Raw genomic sequence first — 18029 nt, 5'->3', positions numbered from 1 at the left:
CACGCTAACCATAGGCTACGCCCGGCATATGGAAAGCAATTACAAAATAATTTATCAAACTATTTATATTGGTTTAGATTTGATCTAATGCCAGCTGGTTAACATGCTCGACTGGCAATCTAAGAGTCGCGAGTTCGAATCCCCGTTCCACTAAATATGCTCCCCTTTTAGCCCCGGGGACGTTATAATGTGACGGTGAATCTCACTATTAGTTGGTAAAAGAGTAGCCCAAGAGTTGGCAGTGGGCGGTGATGACTAACTGCCATCCCTCTAGTCTCACACTGCAAAATTGGGGACGGCTAGCACAGATAGCTCCCGTGTAGCTTTGCGCGAAATTAATAAAAAAGAAAAGCAAACATTTACAAACATGTTAACAAATTCCATTTCAAACCAAACAGTTCGTTGGTAAAACAAGTGAGATATTTTCTAATTTTAATGAGATGTTCGTTGTTTATTGGATATTAACAATAGATATATATAATTTCACAAATATAATATGAACTCATCTTGTATGGAAGTTTGTAGTGTTTATATATATATTATGGCAGGTAACACAACACTATTTATACCTATTTTTGTAATGGTAATCTATCATTCACTTGGTTAAGAAAGCCTCAACGTGTACACATGTAAACATGTGAGCAATTATTCATGTATTTAATTTTCCTCTTTCCTCGTGAGATACATGACGAGGACTAAGGTATTATGAGCAGTAATGTCGTCGCTCATTAAAATGACTCAGTGATGAGCCTGTGTTTTGCCTATCAACTGTCATCATAAAAACCGAGGACGTCTTTTTTTTCCACTGCCATGTTCTTCCTTCTCTGCTTCGTTGTTAGCCTGTGATTCTATATTTAGACAAAATACCACGAATACGATTAATGATAACGTTACAGAAATGTCACACATTTAGGCTTAGTGACTACTCTCTACTGAAAGTAAGCACTAGCTATCTCTAAGCGCAGCATCCTCTCTCTCTCCTGGTTATTCAATTTTCAGATAGCTTAAGGTTCTTTCCGTATTATTATTATTCTGCACAGAACGTGACCCTAAAAAAATATAAACCGTTTACTCCTGAAATAATTATTTCACTGATAATTAACATTTACCAGGGAATAAAGTACTTAGCTCCGAATAACGCTTTATCTAGTTTTCTAGTTTATTCATGTATATGTGTAGAATACGTGTAATTAAAGAATTTCATCGTTATTTTTCATTTCGTCGTGTTGTCTTTCATGTAAGTTCGAGTTGTTCTATTATGTGTAATCAATTATGATTTTAAGAAAATGAACAAATACGGGAAATCTACCCGTTTTCCGGTTAATTACGTGCTTAGATGATGCATTATTTAATAATTATTTTTAAGTTTTATTTCTTAGTGAATTATTCCAATTTTGATTATTTAAAGCTACCAAATTAATAAAAAGAATATTTAATTTACCGTACTTGTAAATAGAAGTGAGTTAACTCACAAGAAACTTAGCAGGCTCAGTGGATAAAATAGATACAAGAAACGTTTGCTTAGAGTAAGACGCCATTTTGGAGTCCTCAACATGAGTATGTTTATTTGTCACTTTTATTGCCCACAAATCACGGTTCACAAATGAGACTTTTAGAAACACTAAACCATTTCTTTTTAATATTATTTTTATTATTTTATTATATTATTTTAATATTATTAAGCTAGTGATATAAAACGGTCATCACACCTCTAAAACCGGATCATTCGTTTGTTTGTCACCTGTCTAAAGCACCTTAAATATCAAATACCAGTGTGACGTCACATTTCCGTTGCGTGAAAATTTATCTTGTCGTACTCATCACGTTGCTGTAGCTAATTATGAGTTGTAAAAGTGAGCAAATCTTTCCATCAGTTATTACGCTCCTTCGTCTAAGAAAGTTAGTTAAACGAAAAGTAAAGGGAATAAATGATAATTGTTGTTGCTATGGTAAACATCTGATTGACATGTTTTTAGTTTATTATCCAATGCAATTTACTGTCTTGAAACAAGGTACGGAACTACAACGCCAAAATCCAGGATTCAGTTTCTTGTGGAAGACGCCATATATATCCCCATGTTGCTTTATTCTGGCAAACAGAACAAAAAATAAAACAAGGTTGGTTTATAAGCTAGTAGTTCATGAATACCTCTTGGTTGTTAGTCCAGAATAAGCCATTGACACTCGTAGTTTTCACTATGATATATGATATGCGTCCAGAAAGAAAGAGATATTAAAACTGAAAATCCAGTAATATGTTTTTCGTTTTCTTTAGCAGTGATTTTTGACACTCTGGACAAATAAAATGATGTAACACAAAACGTAACGTATCTTTACCCTTGATATGTGGCTAAATATAACAAACGCACTGAAGAAAGGACACCTTTGTCGCTTTAAAAAAACTAAAGGTAGTTATTAACCACTTCAGATAAAAAGGTTTAAAATGTACTTCCGTTTATAAAGGAAAGTTTTTTGTGGGTTTTTTTCAGATAATTTCTTTTATCGTAAAGCTTTTAATAAACCTCTATCTGATCATGTTTTTTTAGATGTTGTTTTTATGTACTCTAAGAAACGTTTATAAAGTTCCATTTTGGTAACTATAATCTACGTTAAAAGTGACTAGAGTAATTATAACAATAATCTACACTAAATATGACTAAAGTCAAGGTAACAATAATCTACGCTAAAAGTGACTAGAATAATTGCAACAATAATCTAGGCTAAAAGTGACTGGAGTTGTGACACGTTTGATCTGTTTTATTTGTTCGGTACTCCGTGTTTGATCATAAAGACACACTATGCACTGTTCTGTCTGCGTTATATCACTGCAGGTATCAAACTCCGATTGCCGACATCAGTTTTCTTTACGTTTACGGATGATTTGCTGGGAGATACAATAGTTTGATGCTTTGTAAATGTAAAGAGTAAATCCAGAAGGTTCATGTAATCTTAAAATCGGAGCTACTAGCGTTTGTCTAGAAATAGTTTCTATTCCGAAGGAAGTTGATGGACACATCAGTTGTTTTAGAATGACAAAATATTTATCAGTATTTCAAACTAAACAGAGAACTGCACAAACTGACGCGTTTTTTTCATACTAGCTCTTATTTTAATTATTCAGTAAACAGGTAAAGAAAGACATCGAATTAAAACACAAACGAAGCAAACACTATTAATCAAATTTCAAACTGAACAGAAGTGTAACCAACATTTCGATGTTTAACTAAGACTTGAAACACACTTAAAACTGTTTCGACTTTACTTTAGATTTCTGTTTCACGAACTTGGGTCGGGTGAAGACGTGAGTAAAGTGTTTGCATTAAGTTTAGTATTAAGAAAATAAAAGTAGTAAAGTACGGTCTACATTCAACGTTGTATACATATATACATATAACGTTGACTGTAGACCGTATTTTAAATCTTTATTACTTATATATGTATACAACGTTGACTGTAGACCGTAGTTTACTACTTTTATTGTCTTAATATTAAACTTAATGAAAAAAGATTTAAAATACGGTCTACACTCAACGTTGTACACATATATAAGAAGTAAAGATTTGAAATTCGATCGAAAATCAACTTCTTTTTTTTGGTTTGACAAAACTCCTACGAGAAACCATTTGCAGGATTATTTCTGTTTCTCACCAGCACCTGTTACGTTTCCTTAACTTGGTTGGATATTCCACATCAATTGGATGATATTGCATGAAACATAGAAGCTCTTGAGACGTTCCACGTTTAAGTTTTCTTAAATCTGTTATTATACATAGGGTGAAATGGTTAGATTTTCAGAATGCTCACACGTACGATATAGCAATAGAATCTTGTGATGGAAGATTTGAGCACGTCACTGTACTTCACTGTTTCTCAAGTGAATGATTATCATTGGTGTAGCCATTGGAGTACAGCGATGTAGAATGAAAACGCTTTGTTTTGTGGTATATTTTTGTTTGTTTCTTTGGAATTTTGCACAAAGCTATCTGATCTAGCCGTTCATAATTTAGCGGTGTAAGACTAGAGGGTCTGATTGATTGATTGTTTGGAGTTAAGCACAAAGCTACATAATGTGCTATTTGTGCTCTGTTCAACGTCGAAACCAGATTTGTATCGGTATGAGTCCGCAGACATACCTCTGTGCTACCTCTGAGCAAGACTAGAGGGAAGGCAGCTAGTCATCACCACCCACCGTCAACTCTTGGGGTACTCTTTTACTAATGAATAGTGGGGTTGACTGTTATATTATAACGCCTCCATGACTATAAGGGCGATCATTTTTTTATGTGAAGAGGATTCGAACCCGCGACTCTCAATTTGCGAGTCGAGCACCTAAACTCCCTGGCCATGCCAGGGCCTATATCTTATAGATATTTTTGTGTAACATCGTATTTGGATCAAAACACCTATTAAATTCTTCCACCTTTCAGTTAAGTGAAAGGTTAATATATCTATCTACACATTCCATCTAGTGTTATGAACACCAACTACGTCTTAAGCAACTAAGTGTAATACTGACTGAACAAAATGAAATATTTTATTCGAATTTCGCTAAATCTTAGATACTGGTATTGTTTTTTACCTTGTGATAAAAAAGTTTTATTTTATTATTTAGTAACCCTAAGATTTTGCATTGACTGGTCTTCACTAAAATGCAGTTTCACAACATTTGTGGAAATAAATTAATCATTTCATTATACGTCATTACGCTTCAAGCATTCTCATCATGCAGCGGGGATTGGATGACGTAATGAAAGCAATGAAAAGGTAGTTACTATAAAGTACAGGTTTTTGACATTGCACTAGAAAAAACACTGAGCTAGATTCGCGTTGGAGTAAGATGGTTTAAAACACCCCCTAGTAATAAGAAACTAAAATAACTTTAATATAGTTTGAATATCGCGCAAAGCTACACAAGGGTTATCTGCGCTAGCCGTCCCTAATTTAGCAGTGTAAGACTAGGGGGAAGGCAGCTAGTCATAATCACTCACCGCTAACTCTTGGGCCACTCTTTTACCAACGAATAGTGTGATTTACTGTTACTTTATAACGACCCCACGGCTGAAAGTTCGATCATGTTTGGTGCAACGCGGATTGGAACCCGCGACCTTCAGATTACGAGTCGAACGCCTCAACCTACCTGACCATGCCGGGCCTAACTTTAATATAAGCTATACTAAATAAATAATTATTAGTGCACCTGCACCTAATAATAGCCATAGTATTTAATTATTTAGCATGTACTGTTACTATTTATAACTATGGTAACAGTTTATTAAAACGATCACGTATAAGATGTAATCTCACGTGAACGTTTTTTGTGTTTGACTAAACTAAACAGTGTCTGTTTAAGGTGCTGAAAATCGTAATAAAAGAAAAGTAAGTAATCGAAACACTTCCTAAGCCACTTTGATCAAGACTTGAAATAAAGAACATGCAATCATTATAAAGAAACAGTAGCCAATTATTCCATTTTTAAATACGTCACACTATGAATGCATGCTTCCTATCTGTGTCTTGTATGAGGTAATACTCAACGTGCCGGGCTGTGGATCGAAACCTCCAGAATTCTTGAGGCAAGGATGTCGCTTAACAGGTCAGCATTTTCAGCTGAAGATGTGTTATAAGAGAGACATTTAATCCCATTAATCAATTCAGGGCCAAGCAACCCCTTGTGAAAACGGAACCAATTGATTGCCCTCCCTTCTCTAGTTAGTAGTCCAAAGTTAGGGACAGTTACACCTGGACGGTAGGAACCATTGACCTGACCAGTTAGCTCGAGTGTCGTTCAGGTGAAAAGTACACATGCCAATATCTTTTTTTGTTTGTCGACAATTACTAAAACTACGTTGTTGCTAAAACATTTGCAAAAGCTTTATTGCTACTCAAATATTTGATCTTATAATGCTTACATAAGAGGAAATAATCTTACTTACTTTCAAATTACAAAATTACCCTTTCTGGGTAAAGAAGTCTTAAGGAAGTAGCACCAAACATGCTTGCCCTTTCAGCCGTGGGAATGTTATAATGTGATGGTCAATCTCGCTATTCGTTGGTAAAAGAGTAGCCCAAGAGTTGGAAGTGGGTGGTGATGACTAGCTGCCTTCCCTTTAGTCTTACACTGCTAAATTAGGGACGATTAGCGCCCTCGTGTAGTTTTGCGTTAAATTAAAAAAACACAACAAAACCAAACTTAATTAAGTGAACTACGATTAGAGCATTGGTTATAAAATACAATATGGAAAACGGTTTACGTTTTAACGTTCTGCTGGTGACAGTCATAAGTAACCAGATGCAATTTTTATACTAAACAAGATGTTTTCTGAAAAACAAAACTAAGTCTCAATTTGTTGTTGTTTTTTGATGATATAATAAATTAATTCATAAAGAAATATATATGTTTGATGAATTCATTTAATATTTTATTGTTTTTAACAGAAATATAAAAAAATGTATCGTTTTCTTTCGGCTTGTATTTGTTGTTGTAAAGCGCAAACCTACGCAATAAGCTGTCTATGCCGTCTCCACTACAGGTATCGAAATCTGGATTTTAGCGTTAGGCGTCTTCAAACTTATTGGTATCGAATTTATTTCTTGCACTTTTGATTCGTACCAAAAAGAGCCTCGAAGATTTTTGGTAAGTAATTCAACCAAATATATTGCTTACGTACAAAATAACAACAACAAAAATAAACAACGCTGTCATAACAACGTATAATCTGAGGTACAAGTTTCACCTGTCAATTTTTACTAAGCTCTGATTTCTGACGTCCAACTTCATCGCTGTATTACAGCTATCAGGGTAAACTATTTGTAGTCTGTCTACTTTTACTATAGCTTTAATTATTTGACGTGTGTGATATACTACATACGATATCCGATCTTTACAGTATTTAATTTTAAGAAGAAAAACATACCCTAACTTAACCCTAACTTCAGACATCACATAGCATATGCGACTTGATCATTTCATTCTTATTTTGCGTGTATTGGAATATTCAGTGTCTAAACGTAGCTGTTGTGTGTCTTTATCTGGTAATTTACTCTTGCATTTTGTGTTCATTTACCACTGAAAGAAAAGTACTTAATTATATATTAGTTTATGCAGAATAAATCATACATTATTATTGGATATATATATATATATATATATATTTTAATTGTCAGGTTATTCATAAACGTTTTTCTTTTTCTCAATCTGTCTCCCGCTGGTACAGCAGTATCTCTAGAGACTTACAACGCTAAAATCACGGTTTCGATTCCCCTCGGTGGACTCAGAAGATAACTTGATGTAGCTATAAGAAAACACATGCAGAATGTATTATTGCATTATATTTATGTTTATGCGTTTGTTTATCTCAGTAAATGGCAGAGTGTGCTGTACCTGGACTATCGATCCAAGGATTAATGATTCGTGTCCCGTTTCCTGCATAAACGCACTCTACAGTTTGGAGTTGTGAATACATTTTTAGAGTCACGGTAAAATCCTTCTGCACACCCCGTTCCATCACAAAATATGTCAGCCCTTACAGCCGTAGGGACCCCCCAGTGTGGCATAGAAGCAAGTCTTTGGACTTACAACACTAAAAACCAGGCTTTGATACCCGTGGTGGGCAGAGCACAGACAGTCCATTGGGTTGGTTTATGTATACTTCTAAACAATCAGTCAATTAGCCAAAGAGAAAGTTTTTGTCCCTCAGTGGCATTGCGGTATGTCTTCGGGTTTACGACATTAGAAACCGGGCTTTGATACCCGTGGTGGGCAGAGCACATATAACCCATTGTGTAACTTTGTGCTTCATTTAAAACATACAAACACCTTACTACTCGATCAGATACGGGTAGCTTTAGACTTGGCGGTAAGTCCTGTTGACTAGTTGCCTTCTCTCTAGCATATCAGCTCAAAATTAAAAACGGCTGTATGAACTAGTCGTGTAGCTCAGAAAATCTGAGGCAAAAAACAAACAAAATAACTCTTAGTCAGTGAAATATAATTGCATACAATTACGAGATAAACACTGTCGCGAGTCCAAGAACTTCCCATGTAAAACAAGAATGCACAGGACTCAGAAGAATAGCAGAATAAACCTGTCACCACCGGTTCTTTCTTATTATTTTCTCAAATGTCACGGTAAACGCGATGTTGAAGATTAATTCCTAGATTAGAAGGTGTCTCATCAAAAGCCAACTCTCCCAGTTCTGGAATGTTGGATACACCCCAAACCTCGAAGAGACAATGCCAATAAAAGAACAATGCGAAATGCGTTTCTTTTTATTTGCTCAAGATAAAAAAAACCAAACAACATTTAAATATTCTTACTCGTACCTCTTTCCGTTTATTAATAACAAAATTTAACTCCACTGTTTAATGTAACCGAAAACGCATACCCCGTGTAATTAAATAATGGAAGCTATTTTGGAATTACTAATTTAACAGATTGATCATCGGCGATTTGTTTTCTACACTTAGAAGGTCTAATCTAACAGTCAGACAAACAACTACACATGGGTGTTAATTTGTGGGGACGATTGATACCTGTACTACAGATTCTTATCTTTGACGGATTTCACCCTTTGCTCTGATCTGTTATAAAATACACATGCTTTCACTCAGTCTCAGATAATTCTAATAACAGTAACCTGTACAGTGGCTGAAATGAAACGCTTTTTTATCTCTTCTATTACATGGATTATACTACCGTAAATAACACGAATGCACCGTTTCTGTGTGCTTGTGTTTGAATGCAAAGTTTACTATACTTTTCACGGGTATCAAACCATGGATTCTAGCGTATAAGCCCTCTATCTCACCCCCTAAATCACTTTGGGAAAGTATTAAGAATACTTATCAGACAAGCTCATTAAAGTAAATGTTTTATTGTATTTTCTCTTATGGACGTAAAACACAAGCTGTATTCGTATAATCTTCTGTTATAATTACGTATTTACTACTGTATGAATACAATCTCAATAACAAAGACAATTAATGGATGCGTAAAGATACTAGTGTAACGGTTGTTGAAAATAGCCTGCATAAATATGTTGACATAATGATAGAAACAAGGAGAATGTTACACATATCATGCTAATAACGTGCTTAAAGATACTAGTATAGCGATAATAACTATGGGAGAGTTATACATAGGGTATAAAACCCCTTTAAGCCTGCTTAAAGATACTAGTATAACAATAGTAGTTAGGGAAGTGTTATACATATCATGGTAATAGCCTGCTTAAAGATACTAGTATAACTGTGGTAGTTAGGGAAGTGTTATACATATCACGGTAATAGCCTGCTTAAAGATACTAGTATAACAATAGTAGTTAGGGAGGTGTTACAAACATCATGGTAATAGCTTGCTTAAATTTAATAAGAGTAGTTGCAAACATTTAATGATGATGACCGATAAATAAATGTTTCTCTTGGAATATCTCTCCTCTTTCAAACTTCAAATCGTATTTAATCGCACAGTATTCTCTTAAAATTTCTGTATCCTTCAGAAATTCTTTTCTCTAACACAAACTAAGACAACTAAAAGGTATGGTGTATCTATTATTTATTCTTTTCCTGTCATTATGTAGATTTAAATACGACAAGCCGTGTTTTACTGTTTGGTTACTTACAAAAACAAGCTAGTGTGATCTGACAGGAAAACTAGTTTGATTTTTTTTTTTTTAGATTTCTATGTGTCTTTTATCATCCTACCAAAAAACTGACTAATGATAGATGTGGACAGAAAACATACTATAAAGTACTGGCGATCAATAAACGTCATATGTCCTCGTGCGTCAGCGGTGGAAATGCCACCATTATTTAAATAACTCTATGCACAGCGCATGCTCAAAGAAAATAATAATAAAAAAACGAGCTTTATAAGCTCATAATTGTCGTTAAGGTTTTATCCTGTTTAACTACATTAATAAATGACTTCAAGAAGGAAACTAATTGTAAATCATTTAAAACTAATAGCGTTAATCTTTTTGTGTTACGTATTTCGTGATGTTCGAAAGTAAATGTGTTGTATTTTTGTATCATTGTTTCAAATTTTCATTTCGTAATCTCTCTCTATATATACATATATATATATATTTCTACCTTGTTGTTGCTAGGATTTTTGTCGCAAAACTTCCTGCCGTTGTTAAGAAAAAGCTACACAACGACCTATGTGTGCTGTTCTCACCAGGAATATCAAAACCTGGCTTGTAAGCCTTTCTACTGAGTCAGTTGAGGTGCCATCTGAAAGACAAATAATACATTATTATATTTGCATTTTTCACCTACAGCTAAACACGTGTATTATGAACTGACTATGTTAATAAACAGTACGTGTTAGCCAAAAATAGTCAAAGCAGTTGCTCTTGTTATTAATTTACTGTTGTATAACTACTTTGTCCATTGTACCAAAAAATTTGAATATATTATTATAAATGTAGTTTGATACGTTCTACAAAATCTACGAGAAAGATTTTTGCACAATAATGTATTAGTTTGGTTATTGTTAAGCGCAAAGCTGCACTGCTATGCCTACTACGGGTATCGAAATCCAATCTTCAGAGTCGTAAGTCTGCTGATTTACTACTGGGGTATTGTAGTAATGGTGTTCTTTAGAATTTTCGTACAAAGATGTGTAGCCTTAATTTTAAACCGATCCAACTGTTGAGCTACTCTTTTATGGAACATAAACGACACTTATATATCGCCTCCCACCGCTCTAGTGTGACAAGCACGTTTTTGGACAACCGTATGTTAAGTTGAATCGCGAGGTTCACAGTCCGTGCACGCTAACCACTAACCACGCACGCTCACCCTACTTAAAAATGTAGCTGAATGGTAACAAGGGAATTTATCGTCAAATATTAATTAAATGAGTTGTCGAGTGTAGTGTGTGTCACTATTAGTTACTGTGTATGCATAGCAACTAAATACTAAAAATAAAAAAGTGTTTCATTTTACTTTTAAAGTAAATTAACTTTGAATTACAAACAACAATACGTAATGTTGCAAAACTTGGCTTTAATATTCATAAAGCCGACAATTTTCTATACATACGTGACAACAATAAAAACCTCAGATTAACTTAACTTTGAATTACAAACAACAATACGTAATGTTGCAAGACTTGGCTTTAATATTCATAAAACTGACAATTTTCTATATATACGTGACGACAATAAAAACCTCAGATTAACTTAACTTAGAATTACAAACAACAATACGTAATGTTGCAAGACTTGGGTTTAATATTCATAAAGGCGACAATTTTCTATATATACGTGACAACAATAAAAACCTCAGATTAACTTAACTTTGAATTACAAGCAACAATACGTAATGTTGCAAGACTTGGCTTTAATAATCATAAAGCCGACAATTTTCTATATATATGTGATAATACTATAAAGTTCAAAACAATATAAGTTTTGTCCTCACACTCCTGGTTTCTGGAAACAAACATACATATCTTACGTAGATATTGGATGAAGTTATATGCGCTCTGGCCATCGTGGTAAATGGAACTCCTGATTTAAGTATTGTAAGCTCGTAGATTATCCGTTGACCTACCAAGGTACAACTTTAGCAGCTGTTCATCATTCTTTTAAAGATATTTAAATAAATCTCTGTGTGTAAGTTATTCAGAGTCTCTGGTAGACTGACTCATATGAATTTTTTTGTTAAACAGTGAACTGAACCTATTTCAACACTTTCCATGTGTTCGTCACGTTGAGAATGTTTTCAAGTGTCTGTAGTGATGTTTTTGCTTTTTTTACTTGTTAGTTTCTTCGTAATTGGCTTTTAATTTAACGAAAACGACGCATTTATAAGTAGATATTTATATTTTAGCTCTCAAGCATAACAGAATATTCACACATATACCTTTTACGAAGACTATTATTCTTAATTCACCGCCTACTGAACAGTGTTTATATAGCTTCATAGGTTATTTTTATCTTCTCGTTTAATTTTTGTTTACTATATGTTGTTGGTTTTTTGCATGTTAAATTTCGACGTCTGTAATTTCTTTTGAGCAATTAATACGAATAATGATTTGGGGTGGGGGGATATTAAGTAATTTAATAAGATAGAATTTGAGCTAGCTATAAATTTAGATTAAGCGGAAAAGGCCGAAAACATTTTGAATACAAAAGTCGAGATGAACGCAGCATTCCTACTTGACCTCCACTGGCACTGCTAAAAACCGGGTTTCCACACCCGTGGTGAGCAAAGTACAAATAGCTCATTGTGTAGCTTTATCCTTAATTTTAAACAAACAAACATTCCTAATTATACCGAAGAATTCATTTTTATACGAGATATTTTAACACCTTATTCCCTGTCACGTTTCCACGTGTTTTCTATACTTTTTAGCCCTCATCACATTAATTCAATATTACCGTTAGAGAAAGCACACGAATGATGAAACCTTTCTAGCCTTTATAAGTACGAAGTGTTTATTTAATTAGCTGCCCTCGATACCTATTTTAGTACCTTGCTTTGATCAGATGTTAGTACTCGTAAGTGAAGAGTACTGCCATAAAAGCAAGAACAAACTAACTCAGTGGTTTCTTAAAAACAAACAAACTTCAGCAGTCTTAGAAAACTATTGACTGTGGCTGTACACTCAAGTTGAGTCTTAAACTTCATATTTAATATTAAACTAAACACCAAGTCGTTCCCGTCAGTCTTTTGCCCGACATGATGTAAACCTGCATGTACATATATTTACTCACATGATTATTGTTTCCTTGTTCCGAATTTCGCGCAAAGCTACACGAGGGCTATCTGCTCTAGTCGTCCCTACTTTAGCAGTGTTCAGACTAGACGGAAGACAACTAGTTGTCACTAATCGCCGCCAACTCTTGGGATACTCTTTTACCAACGAATAGATTGACCTTCACATTATAACGCCCCCATGGCTGAAAGGGCGAGCATCTTATGTGTGATAGAGATTTGAATCCGCGACACTAAGGTTACGATTCGAGCTTTGCTGACTACATGGTCACGCCGGGTCCATTCACGTGATTATAACAGTGGGTTTCTCTTACTGAGTATGTGATCAATTTCAATGTAGATGCAGAATTAGTGTATTTATTTTAACTGGACTCTTTGAGGTCTGATGTTTTAGACCTTCAACATTAGATCGTATACAGGTAGGCAAATCAGGAATACCAAGTGCTTGGTATTATAATCCCTCGAGGGACGAACTTATGTTCTAGCTGTCGCGGGTTAAGACAAGTTTGTCATGTATTTAACTACTGCTGTCCTTTCCTTATTCATGGCCAGGTGGTTAAGGCACTCGACTCGTAATCCGAGGGTCGAGGGTTCGAATCCCCGTCACACCAAATATGCTTGCCGTTTCAGCCGTGGGGCGTTATAATGCGACGATTAATCCCACTATTCGTTGGTAAGAAAGTATCCCAAGAGTTGGCGGTAGATGGTGATGACTAACTGCCTTCCCTTTAGTCTTACACTGCTAAATTAGGGACGGCTAGTGCAGATAGCCCTCGTGTACGTTCGCGCGAAATTACAAAAAAAAAATCCAAACTTTGTTCATTGGCCATCACGTGATGAAATTAACCAAAAAGTAAAAGCAGTGTTGGCTCCAGAAATAAATATTAGTACATATACCCAAACTTTCAGACTTCATTACGTTTTTTTTTTACCTCCTCTTTGTTCGGTCGTGATAATAAACCGAGGATATAATCGTTAAGAGGAACCCTAAGATGATATAGCTCTTTGAAAATAATATACTAATGTGAAAATTTTGAAATGCAATTAAACTACAGACCCAGATGTAAGTAGGCATCACACGCTTATTAAACGTTCATCTCTCTCACTTGCTAACACTTAATAACCATCGCTGACAACTTGCCAAAATTACTCTCAGTAACGAGGCGGCCGACTGATAAACTGGCGTGAACAAGGCGCCTTAATCATCTCATAAACCTCATTTCATTGTGAAGGCATTCATCAGTGATTAGCCAGAATCGGAATTATTTTTGTTTATAGAATATACGTAACAATTATATCAATATTTAGGTTTCTTTAATCTACTTTATTACAAAATTAACATACAAAATTTCATTTAACAAATAAAATTTTAAAATTCCACAAAAATAACGACCTTTGACCTTTAACTTGCTCGAAAACATAGATTCGTATATTTTACTTTAAAATAATTGTGTTAATAGTGTCATGTATGTTACAAAGTTGGATTTATTTTTCTCTGCGGTTTTTTACTACAACGTATGTGCGTAATAAACTCCCCAGTGAACATAAATTTAAAAATATAACGTGCATTTAAGTCAATAAAACGTTATATTTATTAATTTAAGAAGGTTGATTTTCATCACTTTTGTTTTTTCTTGGTACAACAAGTTCGTTGGTTTGAGGAATGTAAACAGAAAAGGAGTGGATAAATTATAGTGCATTATATCAAAACGATTTTACAGTCTCTTCATTTCTCCATATTGGTCATGCTCTATCTTGATCGTAACCCTGTTGCGTTGTCCCCATTTGAAAAAAAAAAAAATGTCTCAAGCTTTCCACCCTCCTGTCTGCTTTCCACGAACCATCCAATGGAAGGCAATTTCAATAAATAATTGTAGAGAAATCCATAGGCGCTGCGTCCGGTTACTTGATTGGTATATCTTATCATGGAATAGCGTGAATATTCTTTTTATTCGTGTTTGAAGAAGGTTGAAGTTTAACAGATATGACCTAAAGCAGCTTTTGTACACTTGCCGCTATTACGGACTTCTTGATTGCATTACGTAATGTTGTCTTGGACAAGCAGGCGGCTTTTGCTGTTGAACTTTGTGTTGTTTGACAGGAGCTGGAATCTTGAAATATGCATGTCGTGATGATGTGTTTGGCTATCGTCGGGAGATGGGTTTTTATAGGGTTCATTCAAAAATTAACTTGGTCGGTTGTTTCAATAGGAAAGTCTTATTAGCACTTGCTAAAGTGTCGTATTTTCAGCTAATTTGGAAAAAGTTTTAAATACTCAATCCGTCCTGATACCATATAATACAAAATAACGTTGCATAACCTATTAAACAAGCGTGCAAAACTTTGAAGATACTAATCGCCAGTTTGAGTAATTCTTGTCCAAGAATTGTGTCTGACCTTTGACCCCTCACTAAATGTTCATTAGTACTTCCTTAATTATTTGTATGCGCGTGCTTATACATATATATAGTCTGTCATAACCAAAAACAAGCTGAAACAAAAAAATCGATACACCAATTGAAAGGATCCTAGAATACAGGAATATAGAATGTACCCTAGGTTTTGGAGGTGACTACGGAAGTAGGAACCCCATTGCGGTGGGGATACACCTACTATGTAATTCTTTAGTATTTATATTCTCTTTATATACATATATATAGACATGAACGAGATTTTTTCTGCATGCAGCCTATTTCCAGATTATCTAGCTTATGAAACTGCGCATGCAAAAACGAACAGTTGTTTCGTTTCTTTCGTACTAAAGAGGTTAAAATACTTTCTAAATACCATTTTGGTCACTGCACAAATCATTCTGTTGCTTAAACACTTTCTGCGAAGCCACCAGAAGGTACTTGTCTGCCTTCTAAAAAAACAAAAAAACAAATTAAAAACGCAAACACTAACTACTGAAAACAGGGTGTAATATTAGTTATTATTTTCGTAATAACTTATTTGTCACTAGCGGCGGGAAACAAACTAATCGAGCTACTAATGGAAACGCTTAATCTGCTACAGGCGACAATAATACAGGAACCATGCAAGGCTTCGATGTAAACAAAGTATAGAAAGTTATTAACGTTGTCATGGAGATTAGTTCTCATGAAAACTCACATCAGCTCTTATCGCCAGAAGTCAGCCATTGTAACTAAAGGTTTCCTAAACAAAACCCCAAAACGCTTTCTTTTGAGATATTGTTTTAGAACTCGTGTCTTTGGTTTAATAACACGTGCATTATCAGGTAGCAATGTAATTCAACAGATACAGTAACTTTAACTTATTGAAATTTTTAAGCTTCAGTTTTTAGAAATTATACAAGCATTTTTCTACCTCTTTTGTTTTGTTTTTACCCTTAGATTAAAATTAATTTTAAAAAATAGCTTTGGTTTTTTAATATGGTTACCATATATAAACAGTAAGCTGATTTACTTTAAACGTGCCAGATTTTGGGATAATAATATCCCAAGGTTTTTCAGTTATGAACATAGATAGAAACTTCGAGGCAAACACAGTACGTTGTGCAAACGATCATAGCTGGACAAGGTCTAGTGATTAGCGTTTCGGGCTGCGTATCAAAAAGTCTAAGGTTCAATATCGTGATGCTACTGTCAATCCTGTAATTTTTGTGCATATTGTAAAGTGATCACCTTCCCTTTGGTCACTGGCTCAAAATTTAAGGAGGATCTCTGACCAAGACGCTAAGCTTATTTTCACCTAAGGTACCTGGTTTGGTTTGGTTTAGAATTTCGCACAAAGCTACTCGAGGGCTATCTGTGCTAGCCGTCCCTAATTTAGCAGCGTAAGACTAGAGGGAAGGCAGCTAGTCATCACCACCCACCGCCAACTTTTGGGCTACTCTTTTACCAACGAATAGTGGGATTGACCGTCACATTATACACCTCCACGGCTGGAAGGGCGAGCATGTTTAGCGCAACGCGGGCGCGAACCCGCGACCCTCAGATTACGAGTCGCACGCCTTACGCGCTTGGCCATGCCAGGCCCCCTAAGGTACCATCTTGGATGACAATTCGTCATTTTTTTTTCTTTTTCACATTTCATCTTGCTTATGTCATTACACTATGTAACACAAATTTTGTTCCTGGATAGTATGTGTTATTTCTTAATTGCTTATGTTGTAAAAGTATAAAAAATGGCCATTATTCCCTTCAAACTTTGCTTTTGTGACCTAGATACTGAAATTTAGAAATTAACCTATTTTCTATGTAAAAACCGGGCAAATTTGCACATTTTCATTTATGTAAGGTCTGAATAAAACAACATATGACTCAAGATTTACATGTATTTATACTAACGTTATACAAAAATGAATAAAAATGTTTAGAAGTGAGAAGTTTTTCTAGATTTGCGACTGTAATGTTAATCACTTTCACGTATCAGCCTCCAAATATAGTCTCAGCATTTGACTTTGTTAAACCAAGATCTCTGATCAAGTCATTGAGGTCTCTTTGGTTGGGGTAGTATGGGTTTCTATCACCAGTTGCACCTCTGAAATTGTAATTTGGATGTTCAACGTCTATCTCCTCTTCTGATTTGCTGCTCTCTTCTGAGAATGGCTGCTTTCTCTCTGGCGGAGTGGGTACAGGGAGCTCAGGGCAGTGTGGAAGTGGGGCGATGAATGATGGAAGTTCCGGAGACATGATAGCAGATGCATTCTTGCTGAAAGCATTGTTTTAGGACTCATATGAGGTTAAATAACAAAATGAGGTTAAAATTTTGAGTAATATACAGGTTGTTTCTAAAGAGGTTAAATGAGATAATTGTTAGACAAATAAATATACCCGTTGTGGAGTTCATATAAGCGTACATGTAGTTTTTAATAATAAATAAAACTGCTCCACGTTAAATGTTCTGTTAAGAAAATTGTTTGTTTGTTTTTGAATTTCGTGCAAAGCTACACTAGAGCTATCTGCGTTAGCCGTCCCGAATATAACAGTGTAAAACTAGAGGGAAGGCAGCTGTTCATCACCACTCACTACCAACTGTTGGACTACTCTTTTACCAACAAATAGAAGAAGGATTGACCGTCACATAATAACCTCCCCATGACTAAAAGGAGAAGCATGTTTGGTGTGACAAGGATTTGAACTTACGACCCTCGGATTACGAGTCGAGCACCTCAATCACCTGGCCATACCCGGCCACCCACAGTTGCCAATTAAAAGGAATCCTCGTTTTAATAACCTCTTTCGTTCTCTCTATCCCACGGAACAAACAGTATCAAAGAAATGCTTCCTATTCTGTGGCAATGTTTTATATATATATAAGACACCATTTGCTGAAAGCT

The 18029-nt window shown here is 35.1% G+C and overlaps 1 protein-coding gene and 1 long non-coding RNA gene across 2 annotated transcripts in view; one reads left to right on the top strand and one right to left on the bottom strand.

Moving 5' to 3' along the window:
• The window catches only part of LOC143255033 (voltage-dependent T-type calcium channel subunit alpha-1G-like), a 226544-nt gene that overhangs the window by 76109 nt on the left and 132406 nt on the right, over positions 1–18029 (top strand).
• LOC143257933 (uncharacterized) lies at positions 1591–11621 on the bottom strand. The gene is made up of 3 exons (XR_013032033.1): positions 11465–11621; positions 10094–10234; positions 1591–2089 (listed from the first exon to the last, which is right to left on the bottom strand). It is a non-coding gene; the product is annotated as an uncharacterized LOC143257933 (long non-coding RNA).

The sequence above is a fragment of the Tachypleus tridentatus genome, chromosome 7 (assembly GCF_004210375.1).
Source record: "Tachypleus tridentatus isolate NWPU-2018 chromosome 7, ASM421037v1, whole genome shotgun sequence".
NCBI lineage: Eukaryota > Metazoa > Arthropoda > Merostomata > Xiphosura > Limulidae > Tachypleus > Tachypleus tridentatus.
Note: the sequence above shows the minus strand (reverse complement) of the source record. Positions and strands in the feature narration are given on the sequence as shown.